Below are 21,978 nucleotides of genomic sequence, written 5' to 3'. Positions count from 1 at the left end.
ATGCTCTTTTAACATCAGACAGTCCACAGCAGCGTGATTCTGAAGCACTGCAGCTCGCAATTCTCTCAGTTTTTGGTTGAGTTCAGATAATACAGAAGCAGTCAAGTTTGTTGTTTTGCTATATGCACAGGCCAGCTTAGGTATCTCCTTTAGCATTCCAATGACAAGTCTAGGAACTGGCAGGAGGAATGCAGCTGCAACTGCAACAGTGACAGGACCTCAAAGTTTCAAGTTTTCATCATAGTCAGATGGCAGAACTCAAAGAAGTCTCTTGTGCTTATATTCAGGTGGTCTATTAGAGCAGGAAGAATGCATCTTACACTACACCAACACCTTGATAGTGTGGAGAAAGGGATTAATATGTTTCATTATCACACAAAAATACCCAACTATTTGGAAGTCTATATCTAGAAGACCATTTTACAATGATTGCACAATTGCAGTAAGAGGATACATGAGTACAATTAATACATACACAATCAGTAATTATAGTAATATTAATAGGTAAATTTAATTGGGCATCAGGAGCAAGCACTTTAGGGGGAAGAGTGATGTTTATGCCTGAGATATTAGTCAACACCATAGGAGAAAGTCTTATGCCTATTAAATTCTTCTTCAACAGTTCACTGATAGAGGAATTTCTTGCTACACAAAAAGATAACTTGTGCAACTTTTGGCTCACGAGTTGTTGTAACTACAAGTTAGGTGAGGAAAAATTATTTTATGGAATGAGTGATATATTTAAATACACCTAATTACTCTTATACAATATGACAGGAGTTCTTTTTTGAAACTTTTCACAAGTATAACTGCCAATATCTTCTCAGGACAAAACTGCTTTATAAATATCATAATGATCACCATTTCTAACAGACCAATCAGCAATATCATTCTATCTAAGTCTTCCTCTATCATGTGTCTGTACATTTCTTCTGTAGTATGTACATAGATAAGTGCCATTATTGGGGAAAAAATATACTATTATTTAGTGGGCTTCAGTTTTCCGTGTTTGACATGCAGACTTTTGTTGCGGTTTTTTGATGGTCACCTTCTGGAATGACTCCTCCAGAGGATGTTGATGTTGGAAGTTCTCCTTCATATCATATCTGAATTCATTTTCTGGGTGGCCAGATCAAGCATAGATTCTCTGTAAGAACACAAGCAAACCCCTTGCCCTACACCTTGATATGATCTTTATGCCATAGTGAAGAACTCATTGGAGACTACACTACACAGGAACTGTTGTTGTTTCAGAAAAGGAAATATTACCAGAAAAATGTACCTCTACCACTGACCGTCTATCACCCTCCAGAAGATCAAAATTAAGGATATGTAAAGCATGCACCAATCGCCAACTTGCAACTAATTTTATCATGTCGGGGAGTAATCCCCCCTCTTTGTATTAATAAATAATGTTTAAGAATAAGGTGACGATATTCAATGAGAGCTTGACTTGTAGAATTGTATGAAATGCCTGTGTTATGAACACAGAGGGGAGGTAAACTGGAGCATGTCAGTCAGCTTAAGAAATAAAGCTTAAAACATTTTATCAGCAACACTTGAAACAAGAAGCTACAAAATCATTTTTCCTTAGTTTACTCAATCTTAAGTAACCAGTACTCAATTTGCTGAAATCTAGTTCTTCACTAGTTTAGTAGTAATTAAACAGTGATTATAAACAAGAAAAGATTTACAAATGACAATGGTTAAAGATTTGATGAGAACTTACTGTAAGATAGTTGATATATGGAAGTTTGGATATTTATGTAACATAAAACACTCAGTAATAAAATCGAGCATTATTCTTTTAGACAGCACTTTTTAGGTGAGTATATACCAGGTAAATAAGCCAAATTAGTCAAATATTTTCTTTGATGAGAAGAAATTCTACTGATATGTTCCAGGGACCCTCTGGAAAATGTAAGAGTTAATTGAGAGGTAAAAATACCTTTTTAAATTTTGGTTTTGGGAAGCCGTCAAAAGTTTTTAAGGCACTTGCCTAAATAGAATTATAGTTATTAAATAACACTTATTATTTAACTGGAATGATAATAAAGTTTAAAAGCAAATGCAGGTTACATAGTTGTTAACACTTAGCTTAGTCTTTTTAATATTAAGATCTTATTTTCTTAAATACTCAGGCAATTCATTAAGACTTTAAGCATAAGAAACTTTTAATAAAACAATTAGAGAACGCTGTGCAATCTTTCAATATTAAGAGCAAACTAACAGTTAAAGAACACTTTTTCTTTCCAACTGAAAACAAAAGTCCAATTTTGCTGTGTTCTCGATATTAATACTCACTTGCTTTAATTTCACACAGCATGATTATATCTGTAAGAATATAGTAATTTATTCTTCATTTGCCCCATGGTCCCAAGCACACAAGCCGGTGAGAACTATGCCTGGGGCTTGCCTGGGTTTATCCCTCCTTATCTCTAAACATCCCGACCCTTCCCCAAAGCAACAGGCTGAGCTGATCTGCCACAACAAAAGGCACCACACTGCTCTCTCGGTCTCTGTCTCTCTGTCTCCCTTTAAATAAATAGCTGTATTTTAGAACAATTAACCTTCTTTTACTCTCAACAAAATGAATTTCCATTCTTTATACTTTCTCTTATTAAAACACACATCTTTAACATACCAAAATATTTTCCTTATTATATTAAGTAGTTTTCATTAGAACTAAAACCATTTGGTAACTTAACCTTCAAGTGAACACTGAAAAACAGGCCACTGTAAACTGTTACACCAGCATTCTTCAGATTGATACATCTATGAACATATTTTATCATTTTTGGAAATGTGCCTTACAGCACAATTTCTCATTAAGTACAAAATATGTCAATATAACCTAGCAAACTTTAAGAATTTTGGTTACCACAAAAATTCTCAGGCTGTTTGCAGATATATACATTGTTATAGATTAATACAGTATTATTATTAAAAAGTTTATTTGCTACACTTGTTTACTTATTTTTAGCAACCATGCTAAATTACTTATAAAACTTTCACCACACATCAAAGTCAAGCCTTTCTTTAAGTACTTTCTTGGAATATTTAACAGGTAACATCAACTTAAATGACTTTAAGTAAACTGGCAGCTAATAACTACAAAGACATGTCCATTTCAGTTAAGCTTAAATTAACATTAATGCATAATATTTTTTAATTAGATTTTCTGGAAGTTTTAGAATGCCCAATTTTCACAAGTGCTTGTTTTTAAATCAATTTTATTAATACCCTCCGGAGGTAGAAAATATATATTTTTTTTACACTTAGACACACATACAGACCGAGACATAATGACTACAGTTAGTAACACTCTTCATACAAATACATATACACAGACAAACTGACATAAAGATTTGAGTTTCTAATACTCAATGGTCTTCTTTCTTCTTAGTTTATTTGATTAAAAGTACTTCAGTTTTCAAGAATACACTCTAAAGGCAAGCAGTTTACATAACTGGGTTAAGGTTTAGACAGCCCCAGACTAACAGGGCTGATGAAGGCTCTGAACTGATAGGGACCATGAGTGTCCAGGGGGCTGGAAATGAAATGCAAGTACAATTCTAGCTCCAGTCATTTAAAGCCAGGCTGTATTGCAGAAGATAAATTTCTTCTATCTCAGGGAGTTTAGTTTAAGACTTCTCAATTCTCAAAGACAATGATGAACTTAGTAAGTAGAATAGATGTTCACTAAAAGAATTCAGAAAACTAGCTCCACATTGTAGCAGTTCATGGAACTCTTGACTATACTCTTCCCTTGTGGCAAAATATATTTAGCTGCATAACATTATATTGCATACTTCTTTCAGGGGCCAAGCCTCTCTAATCAGAGAGTTTGTACTGGGGCCAGGTTTGTGTGCAGAAGATACTTCTTTTTAGAGTTTAGGGATCGAATTGCTCTCAGTTAGTTTTCCTAGTTTTTTCTGCCTGAGCTATTGTCATTCCTCAAGAGGCCCCTGCCTGTCTGATAAATGCAGGGACTGTGTGACTTTTTGCTACTAGAGCCCTGATCTGAGTCACAAGCTTGTTTGGCTTCCCTGCGGCTGCTGAGGAGGAAATGCTTAGCTCCAGGATGACTGCTTCTAAGGAAAGCAGTTAATAGAATAGAGCTATTTACATGTTGATGAGGGCTCAGCTTAATCACAAGCTCTGTTTACATTACACAGGAGGAAGTAATGCAGGCCTAAGAGGGACTGCTTTGAATGGGGAGCAAGGTGAAAAAGCAATCTTTAAGGTCAATGATAGCCATATTCCAGTCTTTTGGAATCATAGCTGGAAAAGGGAGGCCTTGTTGTAAAGGTCCCATAGGTTTAAGAACTGCATTAATTTGCCTTAAGTCATGTAAGAGTCTCTAATTAAGGTCCACAGGCCAAATGTGTCCACCGGAACCTTTTTTGGACCATGGGTAGAATAATAAGATTGAAGTCCCTTTCCTACCTCATTCCACAATTCTATGTCTACTGTCCCTTCTTCCGGGAACTAAGGGCACATTTTCTCAATAAAATCTAAAAATCTTTCTAATTGGGCTTTCCCTACTTTAATTCCTCTGGTGGCTAACAACCTCTTTAGCCCGCAAACATATAACTGTTTGCGCCCTTCCTGTCCCGTATTGGACTCCCAGAAAAATTCACTTACCACGTCCACGTTTCTTGCGCGCTTCTTCTCTCGCGCGTCTTCTCTGGTTACCCTGGCCAGGGCTTTCTCTTCTCTATTGGCCTCGTGGTGGCCCTCACCTTCTCCCTCTCCTTCAGGTCCCTGTTCGGGCGCCACTTGACGCGGTCCAGCCACGCTGAGTGGAGCAGGTCCTGAAGTGCGGAAGGGGGGCGAAGAAAAGAAAGACAGAAAGAGCTGGGAGGGCCGACGCTCCCGTGCGTCACCAGCAAAACTTTATTGAAGGTCCAGGGTTTATATAATGCAGTGGGGTTACATGATTCCAGGACATAGCATTATCCAATAGACAATCAAGCACAGTATTGACGTCAGCGGTAGCCAGGCAAAGGTAAGCTCAGCAGGGTTCCAGTTAGTTGCTCATGGAATGCATAAACAAAATGTTCTTTGTTCTCCATTCCCGCCACACCGGCAAGTGGGGGAAGGGCATAGCCCGCTCCCCACAATACCTGACTATTCAGACTGTGAAAGCTCTTTACTACAGCTCCTTCACTGTCCCCCAAAGTGGGGTGCCTCAGTTCCCTGCTCCTGTTTTGTGACTTGGTAGCAATATTACTGATGGGCAGCACTCTCGGGCCTTATTCAGACACACCGAAAAATATGGAGCGTGTCTAATTGTGTTGTTCTTACATCTCTTTGAGAATGTTACTTTCCTCATGAGAAATCATCCACCATCTAATTTTCATGAATACAAAGAGGAAGTCATTCGGCACATAGTGACGGCTGAGCGTGAACCAAGGGGCACTATTCCACCCCAAAGATAATGCACACATGCTTATTAAGGCTATTAACATTATAATTATAAACTGTATCTTTTCTGAGCTGGCTAGACTCTCCCCAGGCACCATCAGTTCTTTTACTGACCTGCCCAAGAGGACAATTATCCTGTCAAGACACTCAGTTAATGACATTATGTGTCCTCTGCCTGAACATGGTTCTATTTCCTTGGCTTGCACCCCTGCTAAAAAAAGAAAATAAGCACATGATAAAAAGGATGAATTTCTTATGCCCATATCATTTTTTTCTGACCACTATGGACACAGTATTATAGCTGACACTTTACATATAAAACTATCTAAAACTTGATATCATACACAATTCTCTCCTTATGCAAAAAGTAGTAACTGTAATGTGTACAGTTTTGAATATACTCATTTGAATAGAGCAGTAAACACATTTCATAGTATTTCATTTGCAAACAACATAGTACATAAACTATAAGCATAAATTCTTATATATTTCCTCTCAGAAGCTAAATGACTGATATATCAGAAGTATGACCTCACAATTGATATGGAAAAATAGAAAATAACAGCCAGTTCTCAGTTTCTTAACCTTCCTTCACATAAAGTTTCTCAGATGTAAGGGAAGGAGAAAAAGAGAAAAGAATATTCAAAATCAGCTGACATATAGAATCATCTAATGCCACTGAAACCCAATATTAATGTATCAATTTCAGAGTAAGATTTAGAAATGAGGTGCAATGTTGCCACGGTGAATTCTGTAAGATATTGTACAAGAGGAGACAGGCTGATAAATAATTGATAGGTGCCTAAGATTAGAAAAGCTAATTTACAGGCTGTTCCTATGTGACAGGTACTAGGAAGTCTCTGATGAGCAGTGATGGAACTGACAACCCGCCAGCCGTTTTGCGCGCACAGTTCTACACTGTTAATCACAGAGAAGCATGTTACAGGGAGTGAAAAAGCAGAATAGCTTTATGTTAAATCATGTGCTTATATATTAACTAGGCAATAGAAAGAGTGGTGCTCTGGGTTCAGAGCATTTTCCTGGGTGTATCTCATTGTGTGCTCACAGCTGCTTTGTGATACACACTTAACACATGCAGAGGTGTGTCTCTGAGAGGTCAGTGACTGGGCTAAGGTCCCTCAGCTGGTCCAGAGCACAAGCTCCCAGGCTTCTGCCTCACCTTGCCCTGTAAAAGAAGCCCCTCTTACACTAATATGCTCTGGGGGGTGTTTCTGGGTCAATCCTTAGTGTTAGATAAGCAAACAGTACTTTTTTGATGCATTCAAGACATAAAGCCTGCACCTCCTCCCATCCCCAGCTAAATAGAGTTCTGTCCTCTTCTATGAGCAGAGGTATGGAAATTGTCTTTCAAAATGTATTGTCTTCCCTTCATATTTTAAGCAGATCAGGAGACTTGACAAGAAATCCAGGTCACAAGGAGATTCACCTTGACCTGTTCTACCTGTTGGACTGTGGTGGTTTGTCCTGCCATCAACCCAAGATGGGATATATGCAGAGTAACCAAAGACAGGCGAGTGGAGAAATACAACATGCATCCAACCAGGAGCCCTGCTCATGAGAGACTACAAAGCTATGTAACTTGCACACCAAGTATCTGTTAATATCCATGCACAACAGGAAGGTCTGGAAACGTGCACTGTATTCCTTTTCATTAACTTGTTTTCCACCCGGAGTTCCGTCTTAAGGACACGAATTGCCATGTCTGAGTGTGGCGCCTTCCAAATGCTCTGGGCACCGAAACAAGGGCTGGCCTCTAAGGAGGCCTCAGCAGCCTGTCATTTGTGCACTTTGGCTGCAGCGGACAGCAGAGTCAGATGCCTGGGTGTCTGGCACTTAGAGGGAGCTTAATTGCTTGCTCATTTAACAAACATTTGATGATCTGTCCACTGGTGCCACCACTGCAGACGAGGGAGTCCAGAAAGCAGGGAATTCAGTAGCTAAAACTGCCATTCTGCGACATTTTGAAGCATTTTAAAGTGCTCTCCCTATTGAGTTGTCTCCATGAATATGTAGGCAGATGGCTATCTGTACAAGATTGGCCCTGCACTCCCACTCAGGGAGGGCCCACGCACCAAACACAAGTGTGCACGATGCACTGGCACAGGCGTGCAATTCAGACAGCAGAAATACTACGCTAAACTGCGCAATGCTTTAAAATAGCAACAGGGATTATTCAAGTGGGAACGATGAAATATCATTTATCTACAGTCTGCTTATCACTATTCCTGACTTTCCTCTCAGTCATCTTGCAAGAATTAAAAAAAACCTTCAAACATGGCTCAACCAGTCAAGAATGTATGGTTTGGCTTTGAGGAAAGAAAAAGCACCTGGAAGCTGGAGAAAGTGCTGCAGCTGCGTGACAGGTGACAGACGTGGGCCCTGGGGGCTGTGAGGATCCCCCCAAGCAGGGGTGGTCAACCCCTGCCCACCTGCCACCCAGGAATAGATGTGCTTTCCACTGCAGCCCCAGCACACATGCGGACAGGCATCTGTACACACACACACAGACTTCTGCAAACTTATAGCTGAACAGACATTTTGTGCAACAGTTTTTAGCCTTACTGAGTGTAAGACTCACATTTTCTAGTCTGTTCTGTTCTCCTCCATTATACCTACATTACGAAAAATGCTGTCGAGGTCCTGCCTGTGAGTTACAATCCACCGAGAAGAGAGAAGTGTTCAGAGGCATCTAAATTTCTATTCATTTAACTCCGGGTGCTAAGTGTTAGATGATGGCATTGCTCATTCTTCAGAGAGAGAATTTTACACATTAGAAGCCTTCTACATAGGCAGAAAATCAAAACAAAATTTTTCTGCAAATACTTATGAAATCTGTATCAATAATAAGTACATTTCTCAATTAAAAGAAATGAATAGAAATAAAAGAAACCTACTTGGAGGAAACCTGTTTACTCAATTACTGTGAGATTTGCCCCTCTGTTGTCAGGCGATGCGAGAACTTTCACGGGACTGTACTCTGGGTGGCCTCAAGGCTGGGAGGCACTTCAGTACCCCCCATACCTGCCCAGATGTGGAGCTCAGCATCCCAGCTGGAGCCCAGTGGAGACTTCCTCCCATGTATCTAGTTGCACACACTAGTTTCCTTGGAAACAGAGGTGTCTTTTTGGAGTAAAGTGATCTGAACCCCAGCCTCCTTCCCCTTCAGATGCAAAGTTGTCAATATTTGCCTGACGATGGTACCTTGACCAAACTAGATGGAAGGGCAGAGGTGCCCAAGGGAGGAGGCCTCCAGAGGGAAGCAGAGACAGAACCAGCACCTCTACACCAAGTGTTGGACACAGAAGGGACCCTGGTCTATATCCACGAGGTGACTTATTCTAGAATTTGTCCCAGGCAGGTGAGGCGGTGGCAGGCAGCTCCACCAGGATGAAGCATTCAGACTGTGTTGGTGAAATAAGGGCCAAGCCACAGGAGCGTTCAGGGCAGCGCTGAGGGAAGGGGTATCTGCCCTTGCCCCTGAGGATCACTGCGGCTTGGGTGAGTCAGCAGGGCCCGGGCCGGTGGCTACACCAGCCAGCTGCCATTGCAAGTCAGCTCCGGCTCTATTGGGCCACTTTTCTGTGCGTTCTTGAGCTTCAGCAAAAGGAAGACTGTACTTCTGTCTTCAGCGAATGGAGCACCAGGACAGGCAGGGTTGATTAGCTCTGCCAGAAACTCAGCCCATGGGGCCTGATTCTCAGGTCCCTTGGGTCATGGTGGCAAGGACAAGAATTTGGCACTCAAGGGGCTCAAGCAGCCTGGCTTTGGAGATTTTCTCCAGCATTTTCAGCAAGTATAACACAGAGGGAACCATGCCCATTTCCCTTGGGGGGGAATGGCGGGTGGCTCTGCCACAGGGACAGCATTACAGATTTGTTAGAATATTCTCTGTGCTGATGCAGGGAATAGGGGGCTGACTGCAATATCTGGGCCAGCTGTGGATTTTGCACAGACATCAAGACTGACCTCAGGATATGCGTAAGCACCTCTGCGATTTATTGAAGTCACCAAGGACAGGTGATGGTGGTGGCATTACGACCAGATGTCCTATCTGGGGCTGTACTTTGAGGAGAAAGGGTGGCATTGTTTAAACTAGTGACCTGGACACACTATTTTCCTTCTTCCTTTTTTCCCTAACAGTTCATTTATTGATAAATATGTGTGCATAATTATGAACAAATGACTGTGCTGATATAGCTTAGAAACTAGTGATTATGAAATGGTTAAAGAGGAAAACAAAAATCTTGAGTAATGCCTCCAGAAAGGTGCTTAATGGTGGAACTTGGGAGGCATTCCAGACTGGGGTTCATCCTCAAAACAGCTCTCTTCTACCGAAAAACTGGTTCAGGATATGAACTTAGACTCCTTCTCGTTTGTCACAGCCCAAAGAAGCAAGATTAGAGAGAAGCAACTTTGCAGAGAGAGAGAAAGGGAGACAGAGAGAGAAAGAGAGATGAGTGGGCATTCTTGGCATAATAAACAGCGGCAGTAAGAATTTCCCAGAATATTTTGAAACCCAATTAGATAAGTTTATGTAATGGAAGAACTTCAAAGCCTAGTTAATGACAACTGGATCCTTTACAGGGTGAAGCTGAAGCAATGTGAGACCAGAGGTATCTCGGGATCTGAGCAGGTCGGAGTCTGCCACTGAGCCAGTGAGATGTACAGGGCAAGACTGGCGAGTTGGACCCACGACCGAGAAGTGGTGAGAGCAGCCTGGGCCACTCGCTCATGGTTTCTGCCCAGCACTAGGCCAGCAGGGGCAGGGGAGTACCAGTGAGGCACCATACGCTGGACTCTGGTGTACCATTTGCCTGTGTTTTGTTGAGAAAACCATGATTGAACCTTTCTCAGGTACATCTTCACTTTTCTTGAGGAATCTGAACTGAAGAATTCCTACAGGTAGATTATATAACCAAGTTCTAACAAGGGGCAGATGCCCAGAAGGGGCAGATCTGACCAGAAACAATCTTGCTTATTCTTGTCTGCGGGTGCTACATAGTACATTGGTTGCTGTGGAAAATAGGTCAAGAAATAAGAAATGGACTCTGCCTCCATGCCCCCAGTTTAATAGGAAAAGTGAACACTTTATGTAAATACTGATAATAGGATGTTAAAACCGGTAAGACCCATAAAAGAAACACAGATAAAGCACTGGGAGAGTCTGTTAGAAGCATAAATGGTATCTAGCTGGAGGTGGAAGCAGGGAGAATTTGGAGGCCACAAGTTTTGCCACCAAGAAAGTATAGCACAAGGGCCAAAAGCCTGGGCTTTGGAGTAACATCACCTGGATCTCAGTCTCGGCTCCCCCACATCTGGCCATTCACTCAACTTCCCTGAACCTCAATTTCTGCAGTTGGTAATGCAGATAGAACAATAAATGCATCACTCCAAAGCCACATGCACTGATTTCCCAACAGAACAGCGTCTTGTACCTGGTAAGCTGCTCAGTTAATGTTAGCTGCTTTACCATTAATAAAGAGGCCTTTGTTGAGCTTGGCCTCAAAGGCTGAGGGTGATTTTGATTTGTGGGGATGGGGACAGGGCTGTGCCCCGGAAAGCTAGGACAAAGCATGGCAAGACAGGCTGAGGGGGTGATGCTGCCCTTCCCTCTTCCTCCCCTCACACTCCTCTCCTGCAAAGTGATGTTAATGTTGGAATGGACATGCTGCCTGGCCTCACACGACCTCATGGTAGCTTGCTGTTCCCGCATGTGTGAGTGAGAGTGAGGGCAGGGGTGAACCGAAAAGGCTTAACATATTCCACCCTTTGTGCACAGAGGCATGCAAGTCTTCAGTGACATTCCCACTGAGGGTACACAGGTGGGTCAACCAGTTCCCATAATGTAAAATATAAGATTTGTGATACATGCTCTGCTCGGTCTTGGGGCTCAACTAGGAAACAAGTGCTCACCTGCACAGCACCCCTTTTACACTTAGACATGATGACTCTATTACACTGGAATCTGTGTTTTCCACTATCAAGTTCTAGCTGGTTTCATTTATGGCAAAGTCAGCTCAACGTCCTCAATGTCTGGAGCCTTTACCAATCATGTTCTCAGGAAATGGTTACTACTGAGTAAGGCTGGACTCTATTTAAAAATCTCTACCTGTAGCAAATCCTGACTTTAAGTAGTAGGAAGTTCCATGACACACACAATTAAGTGGAGCAAAAGAGCCCTTATTAGACTAGCTGGGGCTATGTGTGAGATCTGGAAGAGGATAAATGACCAGGACATGCATATTTCAAACGTACACACAGGGTCTCTGCCAGCCTCGGAGAGTGCCAGCACACTGAAGTCCTAGAGAACCACTCCAGTGCCCAGGTAAGAATGACTGGTAAATGGCATATGACGCACACTGCCATTCAAGGATGATGCTTAACACACTGTAAAGCCCTAGCTGTTGCTCAGTAAATATTTGCTGAATGAACAAATGAACATTTCTAAGGAACTTAGAAAGAGGCTTGGTACTTGAAACAGCACAGGACCCTAGTTCAAACCCTCAGTCCACTTCTTCAGATACACAACTTTCATTCATCATTTAAACCCTAAGCCTCAGGTTTCTCTCTGGTGAAAATATAGATGCTACTATCTACTTCAGAGGCTACCTGTGATGTTAAGTTAGGGACACATATGTGGTGCTTAGCACTAAGTGCGCTCCTGGTGCTCCCCTCAAAGGCCTATCTCGTTCAACTATTATTTCTACTTTTATTATAAATGTAGAGATTGGAGACTTATGCCAAGGTTTCACCAAAATAATCAACTTCAATCAATAATGAATTAATGAGATGTCACTGTCACAGCCTTAATAATAGTAATAATCCTAAAGCTAATTATATCTATATTTAAGTCACTTAATATTTTTTCTTCTAGTATATTTACAGTCATGTTTTAAGTTAATATATGGGAATAACTCATTGCATCCAAACTATGTATCTTTACAATCCTACTATGATATAATAGATATTACAGATATTATGCCATATGTATCTTGAATTAGGAAGCCAATCTCTAGGCTTTCTTGCTGAACAGGTACAAAATCAGACATAGCCATCAAAGTAGCAAAGATAAATACTGATTTTACCTGAACATCAGTCTCAGAGCTTATATTCCCACTCACAGGGGTTTTTCTCACCAAATAAATTTCAACTCTGCAACAGCCTGAAAATCCCAGATTTAATTCAGAACACCTCAAATTTGAACCCTGGGCTCCTACAGAAATTATATTTTAATGTTAGAACTAATATTCAGATAGCAGTTTGGTACTGGGATTCTAGGATTATGTCTACCCCATAAGGTTCTTAGACTTGAGGCCCACATTTAGTTTTACATATAAGAAAAAAACTAGAAAATCTCTCCACTGCCTTTATTTTTTTTAAAAAGAAAAACGGTTCAAGGAAAAGCAAAAACACTTTTTGATCAACAAGCTCAGGCATTTTCTATGGCTCTTATCTATATGCTATGTGGACATAGGGGCATTTACAACAATTCACAATGTCCATGTTATTCAGGAATGTACTTGAGAAGCAGGGAAACAATTTGAGAATGATTTCCAGCCACCTGGGATATAGCTACATATAAATATACATACATGTATGTGCATGCACACATCCATCTACAGAATACACACACACACATATGCACTCACATAACACTCTCTCTATATATTTTATATATACATATATTCGAAAAGTCTGTGTAGAGATACTTATGATCTATGATATATATGTGTGTGTACATATGCATAACATCCACACATAGACCATAGACAGTCCTTTCTGAACAGATATATTTAAATATCGTGCATGCACATGAAGAGGTCTTTTCATAGGCTGAAAAGCACCAGGTTTCAGGGGTAGCTATCACAACATCAGGATCCCAGATTCCTCTTCCATTCTGAACCACATTCAAGGATAATGATAGTCACTCCTTATCTGACTTAGCTTCAAGTTTCCACTGCATCTCAGTTCCATTTGTTATTCAATCTGCAGTCAGTTAAATTACACTTAAGTGAAAGGTACGGGTGTATTTGGAAATAAGTCCAGGCATCAATCTTGGTCATGATTTGACATGTTATGCTTGGAAAACTATGTCTTGGCAATACCCACTTTATTCAGCATAGACAGAGACCTCAATGAAGACAAGTCATCAAACTGAATTTGGCTACCCCATACAATATCTTAATAAACCAAGCAACTACAAAAACATGGTGGTAAAAAGAAAACATTTACAAAGAAACTTGAAATAAATAGCTAGTCCCACACAAATGCTTCTCATATGCACCAATATAAGCCGCATGACTTGGTCTTTCCAACATTGGCATATGTGGCATTTGTTGACCTTTCACTTGAAACCCAGAGTTTTGTTTAATCCTTTGAGCAGTGGATCAAAAGCTATGCCTTAGATTAAGAAATGACTGAAAACTATTTAAAAGTAGGCAGAGTTGATTCCCAAAATAGAAATTTTCCATTTGTCTGGCAACAAAAGGTCCCTGTAGATTCCCTACACTGGCAAGGGAAAAATGAGCCTGTTTCAAAGTTAAAATTTCAACTGGGCGGTCATTCTGCCAACATGCTGAACTCTTCTAGTATGCCATTAAGGTAGCAAATTTTAAAACTCACACACAGTTTACTTGTGGAGTAAGAGAAAAAAAAGAAAACATATTCTCAAATGAGTCCCAAAGATTAGAACATAATCAGTTGCCTGTCATTTAATATATCTTAAATTCTACTAATGAGAAGCAACTCAGGCTAAGAATCTAGTTCAGTTTTGAGATTCTTTCAGACCCACATTCTTGCTCTGTTATGTAATGAACCACATATATTTGTATGTCTATAATATTCAAGTTGGACAAATAATTAATGTTGCAAAACCACTGATGCCCTGACATATTTCAGAGGACACAGAGTAGTTAAATAAAAAGACAAGAACATGCAGGAAATGGTTTACTATCTTTCATGTCATCAATTATGAATGTCAGTTTCTCAAGCTAATTTTTATAAAAGCCTCCTTTGGCTCTCCTTTTATAAAAGCAATTCCTGCCTAATGCTGGTATTTTCCCTCCTCTTTAACAGAAGCCTTTGCCAAACCCTGTGATAATCATTATTTTCTTGCCTTGCACTTTACTGAATTGTAAATAAATTTCTTAACTTATCATTTTTGATAAAAGTAAAGCCAGTATTTAGGTTCTTACAAATAATGCTCCCTCTGTTCTACCTTTATCCTCATCCAACTAGGGGTGGATTTTTCTAGCTAAGATCTGCCCCAAACTTGAGTCTCATTTCTGTAATTTTCTTAATGACACTGCCCTTCCCAGGATTTCCCAATCATCTTTCCAAATGCATTTTCAAGATAGTCATGTATAAGCTTAAACTCATTAGAAAGCTCGTATTTCAGATCCCAACGGAACTCAATGGTCTAAGGATGAAATGAAATACCAGAATTCACTCTGGTGGATATCCTCTAAGGGAATTAAAATACACCACAAAACATCCTACTTGGAAATGCAGAAGGAGCAGCAGTTTCAGAAACTTCTTGGGGAACTCCAGGTTGCAGGATGGCAACGGACACTAGCAGACGTGGTGGGTCCTTCAGCTTCACTTGCAAGTTTAGTGTAGACATAGCCTTAAAGAATGCTGCTTCTTGTGTACGTTAAATTTTAAAAAGCAGATTTCACCATTACTTGATGGCCCACCCTTTAATTGATTACCTCCACTCAAATTCTATCAACTGCCCTATGTTTTTCAGCCCCCAATCTGACTCTCCAACCAGATCTCTTCATGCTGTGACATCTTAACTGTCCCTTATCTCTGCAGCATCTTCTATGTGACAGCTCCTTAGCAATTCAAATGTAACTTGACCAAGATTGTTGTCTCAAACTTAGCAGGACCTTCCCCCAGTGTTGCTCAGCCTTGTCTGACTTTCACCTTCTAGCATTTTTCTCTAACTCTGCTCTCATTGATTTGCCCCTTCTGGCCCCAGAGCTCCTAGTTTGACTTTAACAAAGTTGGATTTTCAGGGGAAGGCTTGACAACGTTCTTCAAAAACTTGCCATTCTTTCAGGACATGTACACAGAGAGGGACCCCAGATTCCTTAGGGTAGCATTAGCATCCTAGTGATACAATGTCAGTGCGATGCCATGCTTAATTGGCCGGCTGGAATGACTTGTCTCTTCTTTGACTTATTGTGTGTGTTACTGCCCAATTTCATTAAATAAGGAAAAAGGCACATGACCTTGTAATGGAAATGAGGCAATTTGTGCCTCATACTTTTCATTTGATATTTATAGATATGGCTGAAGGTAACAAGCAACATTCTACATGCAAGGAAACGATTTTCCCATTTTATTGAGATACAATTGATATATAAATATTGTATAAGTTTCAGGTGTACAGCATAATGGTTTGGTGTATGTCTATATTGCAAATGATTACCACCCACCCCAGCTCAAATGCCTCCCATCACCAAACTGGCACTTAGCTTTTCTCCATCACTATCATCTATTCACCTTTCTAGGAATTTACTCAGTCCAGTCATACTCTTTAGATACTGGAGGTTGCCTTTTTTATCCCTAGTTCAGTATCTGATCTTCTACGTGCTCAGTGAGTGCTTGCTGAATGAATGAAAGTTGAGAAGGGCAAAATAACAGCAGACACAGACAAGCACTTCCTAACTTGCCACATTTACAAATATGAACTCATTTAATCCTCCTTAACACGGAAACTTCTATTCATTTCATGGATGAGGAAACTGAAGCATAGACAAGTTAAAGAACTAGCTCTAGGTCACATAACCCAAGGAGTCTGGAATCCTATGTTGCTTCTCTATTTTGTGTATTTTTTAAGAAATGTAATAATTCTTTAAAACAAAATGATTCCTCCCACAAAAAAGGAAATAAATGTGCCATTGTGGATAGTGAAGAAAACTACTCAAATACTAAAAGTCACAGAGCTTTATAAAATTTCTATGACAATACGATACAAAGAAAAAATTGTTAACAGCCTTGAAATAGCCCCACTGTGTTTTCTATATTATTTGGAAGAACCTGTAGACTTGTTCTGTTTTTGCTTTTTTTATTAGATTTTGTTTTTTCTACGTACTGTCAGGACTCTAAACTTTGAAATGCTACTTAAAGTGTTTAAATATTTAAATTCTTTGCATTATCAAAACTGACTTGCATATACCTTAACAGTATCTACAAAAATGGAGTTATAAATATAGCCTTGAAATATTTCAATATGCTTAAATTACATAAAATAAAGTTTATATTTACTGTCCTATTTTTTGGAGGATCATATAAGCATATTCATTACTTTTGTCAGAATTCAGCAACTTTAAATTGATTCTTTAGTTCCCTAGAGAACATATTTTTCCTAAGCATGAAGAAATAAACTATCCTTTGTATCACTATATCTAACATGTAATTGAAAATACAGTATTTCTATATTCCAAAAAGCATTAAATAAAGCAATGGCTCTTGAGCTTCTCTAAGATCCATGTAAGAAATACATATTATCTGCAATCCAGTACCAATGTAGGTATACACATACTTATTTAAATGTGTATAAAAATTTTTGCAAAACATTTAACCTTATAATACATGACTCGCTTTGGTAGTTCTAGTTTATTCTATTTAATATTTTTTAAAATAAGTGGTTATAAATCACGAAACTGATTTTCTGATCCACTAATGGGTCATTAATGGTTCATGATCTGCAGTTTTTCATGACTAAAAAAGCAGGCTCTGGAGTTCACACTTTCTCCTTTGGATTCTGGTCATGGCAAGTTCTTTAGAGAAGCTTCCTGGTCATAAGGAGGGTAGGCCCACAAAAAACTGTTTCCTTAGGCAGTTAAGAAAGGCATGTAATCGTGCAGAGTACACTTATCCCATTTTTCTCAGGACAGTGGCCTCCTGACTAAATACTCTGCAAAGAACTCATTAAAAACTTGGCTTTGCAAAGTTAGTCCTTGGTCCAGTTATTGCTGCCAGATTTCCTGTTTACACTGAACTCTGTTGTTAGGTTATTGTCCCCACTGAAAAGTACTTCAGACAAGAAAAAAAGGTGAATCAAAGCAGGAAGCCATATTCCTAGCATCATTTCATGGTGCACTCTGGGAAAGAATTAATGAACACCATATAACTGTTGATGAAATCTAGGAGCCTGCCGCAAATGCTAACTGACCAAATAATCATAGTAAATGGTCCAAAAGGCTTAATACAGTGTGATTAGTATGTACTGCTTTCTCCTGGCAGTCCTTGAGAGAACAGCCCACTGGTTACTTGAGATATATTTTACAGAAGTTTCAAGATGAACATTTTCCATATTCCTGAGCTAAGAGTTGAGGTAAAGCATTTTTGTGAGTACACTGATAACACTTCATATAACTCATATTTCTGCCCCAAATCATGTGTATATAGAAACCTAGTTCAATTTAACTGGCTACTAGAGGCACATTTGTTTTGTTAATTTAAGAGTTAAGAAAAGATGAAGCCATCTGACTATTTCCTTCCTTCTGCTATTTTTGAGTAGTTTATCCTTCTTTTCCTAGCTCCTTAAGCTGTAAAGTTAGGTAATTTTTTGAGATCTTTCATCTTTCTTTAATGTAAGCATTTATCCCAATACACTTCCCTCTTAGTTCTGTTTTTACCGCATCCCATCAGTATTGGTATTTTGGTATTTTATGTTTTCATTTTCCTTTGTTGTGAGGCATTTTCTAATGTCCTTTTTGATTTCTTCTTTGACCCAACAGTTGTTCAAGAGGATGTTGTTTACTTTCCACATTTTGTGAATTTTCCAGTTAGCTTTGTGAAAAGATAGGAAAAACTGACAGACACTTAGTTACACTAAGATAAAAAGAATATTCAAAACTAGAAATGAAAGGAGTCACTATAATAGGTGACCCAGAAATAAAAAGGATAATAAGAGATTACTATGAAAAAATACACACCACCCAACTGGGTAACTAAAAGAAATGAATAAATTCCTAGAAATATACAACCTACCAAGACTAAATCATGAAGAAATAGAAAGTCTGAAAAGACTTATAATTAGTTTAGAGATTGAATCAGTAAACAAAATCTCCCAAGAAAGAAAATGCCAGTACCAGATGGCTTCCCTGGTTAATTCTACCAAACATTTAAGGAAGAATTAATGCCAATCCTTCTCAAACTCTTCAAAAAATAGAATAGGAGAGAACATTTCCAAAATCATCTCATGAGGCCAGCATTAACCATGATGCCAAAGCCAGACAAAGACACCACAAAAAAAGAAAACTATAGCCAATATCCCCAATGAGTATTGTTGTAAAAATCGTCAACAAGATACTAGCAAAGTGAAGTCAACACCACATTAGAAGGATCATATACCACAACCGAGTAAGATTTATCCATGGGATGCAAGGATGGTTCAACATAAAAGATAAATTAATATGATACATCACATTTACAGAATAAAGATAAAATTACATGATCATCTCAATAAATGTAGAAAAAGCTTCTGACAAAATTCAACACTATTTCAAGATAAAAATTGTCAACAAACCAGGAACAGAAGGAAAGTATTTCAACATAATAAAGATCATATATGAAAAGTCCATAGCTAACATCATAATTAATGGTGAAAAAACTGAATGCTTTTCCTTCCTTTAAGATCAAAAAAATACTGGACATCCTAGCCAGAGGAAATAGACAAGAAAAAATTTTAATGGCATCCAAATCAGAAAAGAACAAGTAAAACTGTCCCTGTTTGTAGATGACGTGATCTTAAAACCGTGACAGAAAACCCTAAGGACTCCATAAAAACAAAAACTTTAAACTAACAACCAGATTTAATAAAGTTGTAGGATACAAAAATCAGTTGCATTTCTGTGTATTTACAACAAAACATTTAAAAACGCAATTAGGAGAAAAACCCTACTTAAAATATTACAAAAGGAATAAAACACTTAGGAATAAACTTGAAAACTACAAACATTGATGAAAGATAATAAAAAGACATAAATCAATGGAAATACATCCCATCTTCATGTACTGGAAGACTTAATAATGTTAAAAATGTCCATACTATACCCAAAGTGACCTACAGATTCAATGCAATCCTTATCAAAATCCCAAAGGCATTTTTTTTTAGAGAACTAGAAAAAAATTCTAAAATTCTGTGGAACTACAAAAGGCCAAGAATAGCCAACTCAATCTTGAGAAAGAAGAACAAAGCTGGAAGCACCACACTTTCTGATTCCAAAATATGTTACAAAGGCACCATAATCAAAACATTATGGTACTGACATAAAGACAGACATATAAACCCATGGAACAGAATAGAAATCCCAGAAATAAATGCATGCATATGTAGTTGACTGATCTTTGACAAGGACTTCAGGAATACACAATGGGGAATGGAGTCTCACTTCAACAAAAGGTGTTGGTTAAACTGGTTAGCCACATGCAAAAGAAAGGAATTGGGCCCTTACTTTACCCCATACTTAAAAATCAATTCACAATGGATTAAAGCCTTAAATGTAACCTGAAACTATAAAACTCCTACAAGAACACGTAAGAGAAAATTATGACAATTGTCTTGGCAATGATTTTATGAATATGATACCAAAAGCACAGGCAACAAGAACAGAGCTAAACAACAGGGACTACATCAAACTAAAAGGCTTCTTCATGGCAAATAAAACAACAGAATAAAAAGGCAATGTACAAAATGGAAGAAAATATTTACAAGTCATACTTATGATAAAGGGTTAATCTCCAAAATATATAAGGAACTCCTATGACTCTTGAAAAATGGGCTAAGTACTGGAATAGACATTTCTCTGAAGGACACATACATATGGCTAGTAAGTACATGAAAAAATATTCAATGTCACTAATAATCAGGGAAATGCAAATCAAAACCACAGTCTGTCAGGATGGATGGCTATTATCAAAAAAATAACTGATAACAAGTGTTGACAGGGATGTATGATTTCTGTAAATTGGAACCTTTGCATTCTGTTGCTGGGAAGGGAAAATGGTGCAACTGTTATGGAACACAGTATGGAGGCCTCCCCCCAAAATTAAAACTATAATAAGATCCAGAAATTCCATTTCTGTGTATTTATACAAAAGAACTGAATTCAGGGTCTTAAAGAGATATTAGCAAGCTCATGTTCACTGTAGTGTTCCTTTAACAATAAACAAATGTGGAAATGTTCCAAGCATCCTTTGAAAGATTTTTTTAAATGGAATACTATTCATCTTTAGAAAGGAAGGAAATTCTGCAATATGTGACAACATGGATGAACCTTGAGGACATTATGCTAAGTGAAATACTCCAGTCACAGAAGGACCACTACTGTAGATCCTTCTCATATGAGGTATCTAAAACAGTCAAATTCATAGAATCAGAGAGTGGAAGAGTGGATGCAAGGGGCTGGGGGAGGAGGAAATGGGGAGTTACTAATCAATCAGGATAAAGTTTCAGTTAAGAAATATAAATAAATTCTAGAAATAAATTCTAGAGATCTTTGTAATATTGTGCCCATAGTCAACAATACTGTTTCGTAGTTTAACTTTTGTTCCAAGTGTAGTTCTCATGTTAAGTGCTCTCACCATAATTTAAAAAAATAAAGCTGCTTTCAGCAAAATTTTTTCTCTGGGAAAGGTGATATGCAAATGAGATAGTCTCTCTCTCTTCTTCTTCACACCCCCCTAAGAGAATTAGACCAAACTTGTTGCTTATCATGTAACTTTTTTGTACGGAGATCACCCATCATAAATAGGTTATGCAGCTTCACCTCAGATGAAGTACAGCTTCTTGGCTAACACCAACAGCCTTTTCTATCTCATACAGGGTCAAGTACCTGATTTAGGGTGGTTCAGGGACATCTACAGTAGGATTATGTGCTGCAACCATTAAAACCATGAGCCGATACTGAGAAGTAAGAAGTACTAAGCTCTGGTCTTGCCATCATATCAAATTGCATCTAACGCACCAGGGAAGCTTGACAGTCCTAATGTCTAACAAAATCAGCTCCACTTAAGTCCATTTCCTCTTGGTTGTTTCTCTAAGAACATCAACACAATGAACCTCACACAATCGAGTGCTTAATTTTATATAGTCTGTTCATTGTTTCTCGTATGTGCATCTCCTCTTTGCAGTGGCCTTTGAGCTATTCAAAGGTTGGAGTTTTGTCTTATTTTTTTGTTTGTTGCATCTCCTGCCTCCCTTATGCAATGACACTACCTGTCACCTATTGTCTGCCCAGCTGATTTCTGGGCCTACCGGGTGTGTGCTAGTGGAGAATTGAGTGGAATCAGGGGTGGGAACTGGTTCTGAGAGTGTGGCCCTTGAGTTCCAGGGAAATTCATCCAATTCTAGAATAATATATCAGCATAAAAGTTGTCACTGATTCATTATAAAATCTAGAAAAGCAGTTGTCTGCAATACTCTAATATCAAGCTCATGTACTAGGCCATAGTATGCTTGTGGGAAAGTGCCTAATAAAGATTATTTGAAAAAGATTAAAAACCTATAGG

This window comes from Manis javanica, chromosome 1 (genome assembly GCF_040802235.1).
Source record: "Manis javanica isolate MJ-LG chromosome 1, MJ_LKY, whole genome shotgun sequence".
Taxonomy (NCBI): domain Eukaryota; kingdom Metazoa; phylum Chordata; class Mammalia; order Pholidota; family Manidae; genus Manis; species Manis javanica.
Note: the sequence above shows the minus strand (reverse complement) of the source record.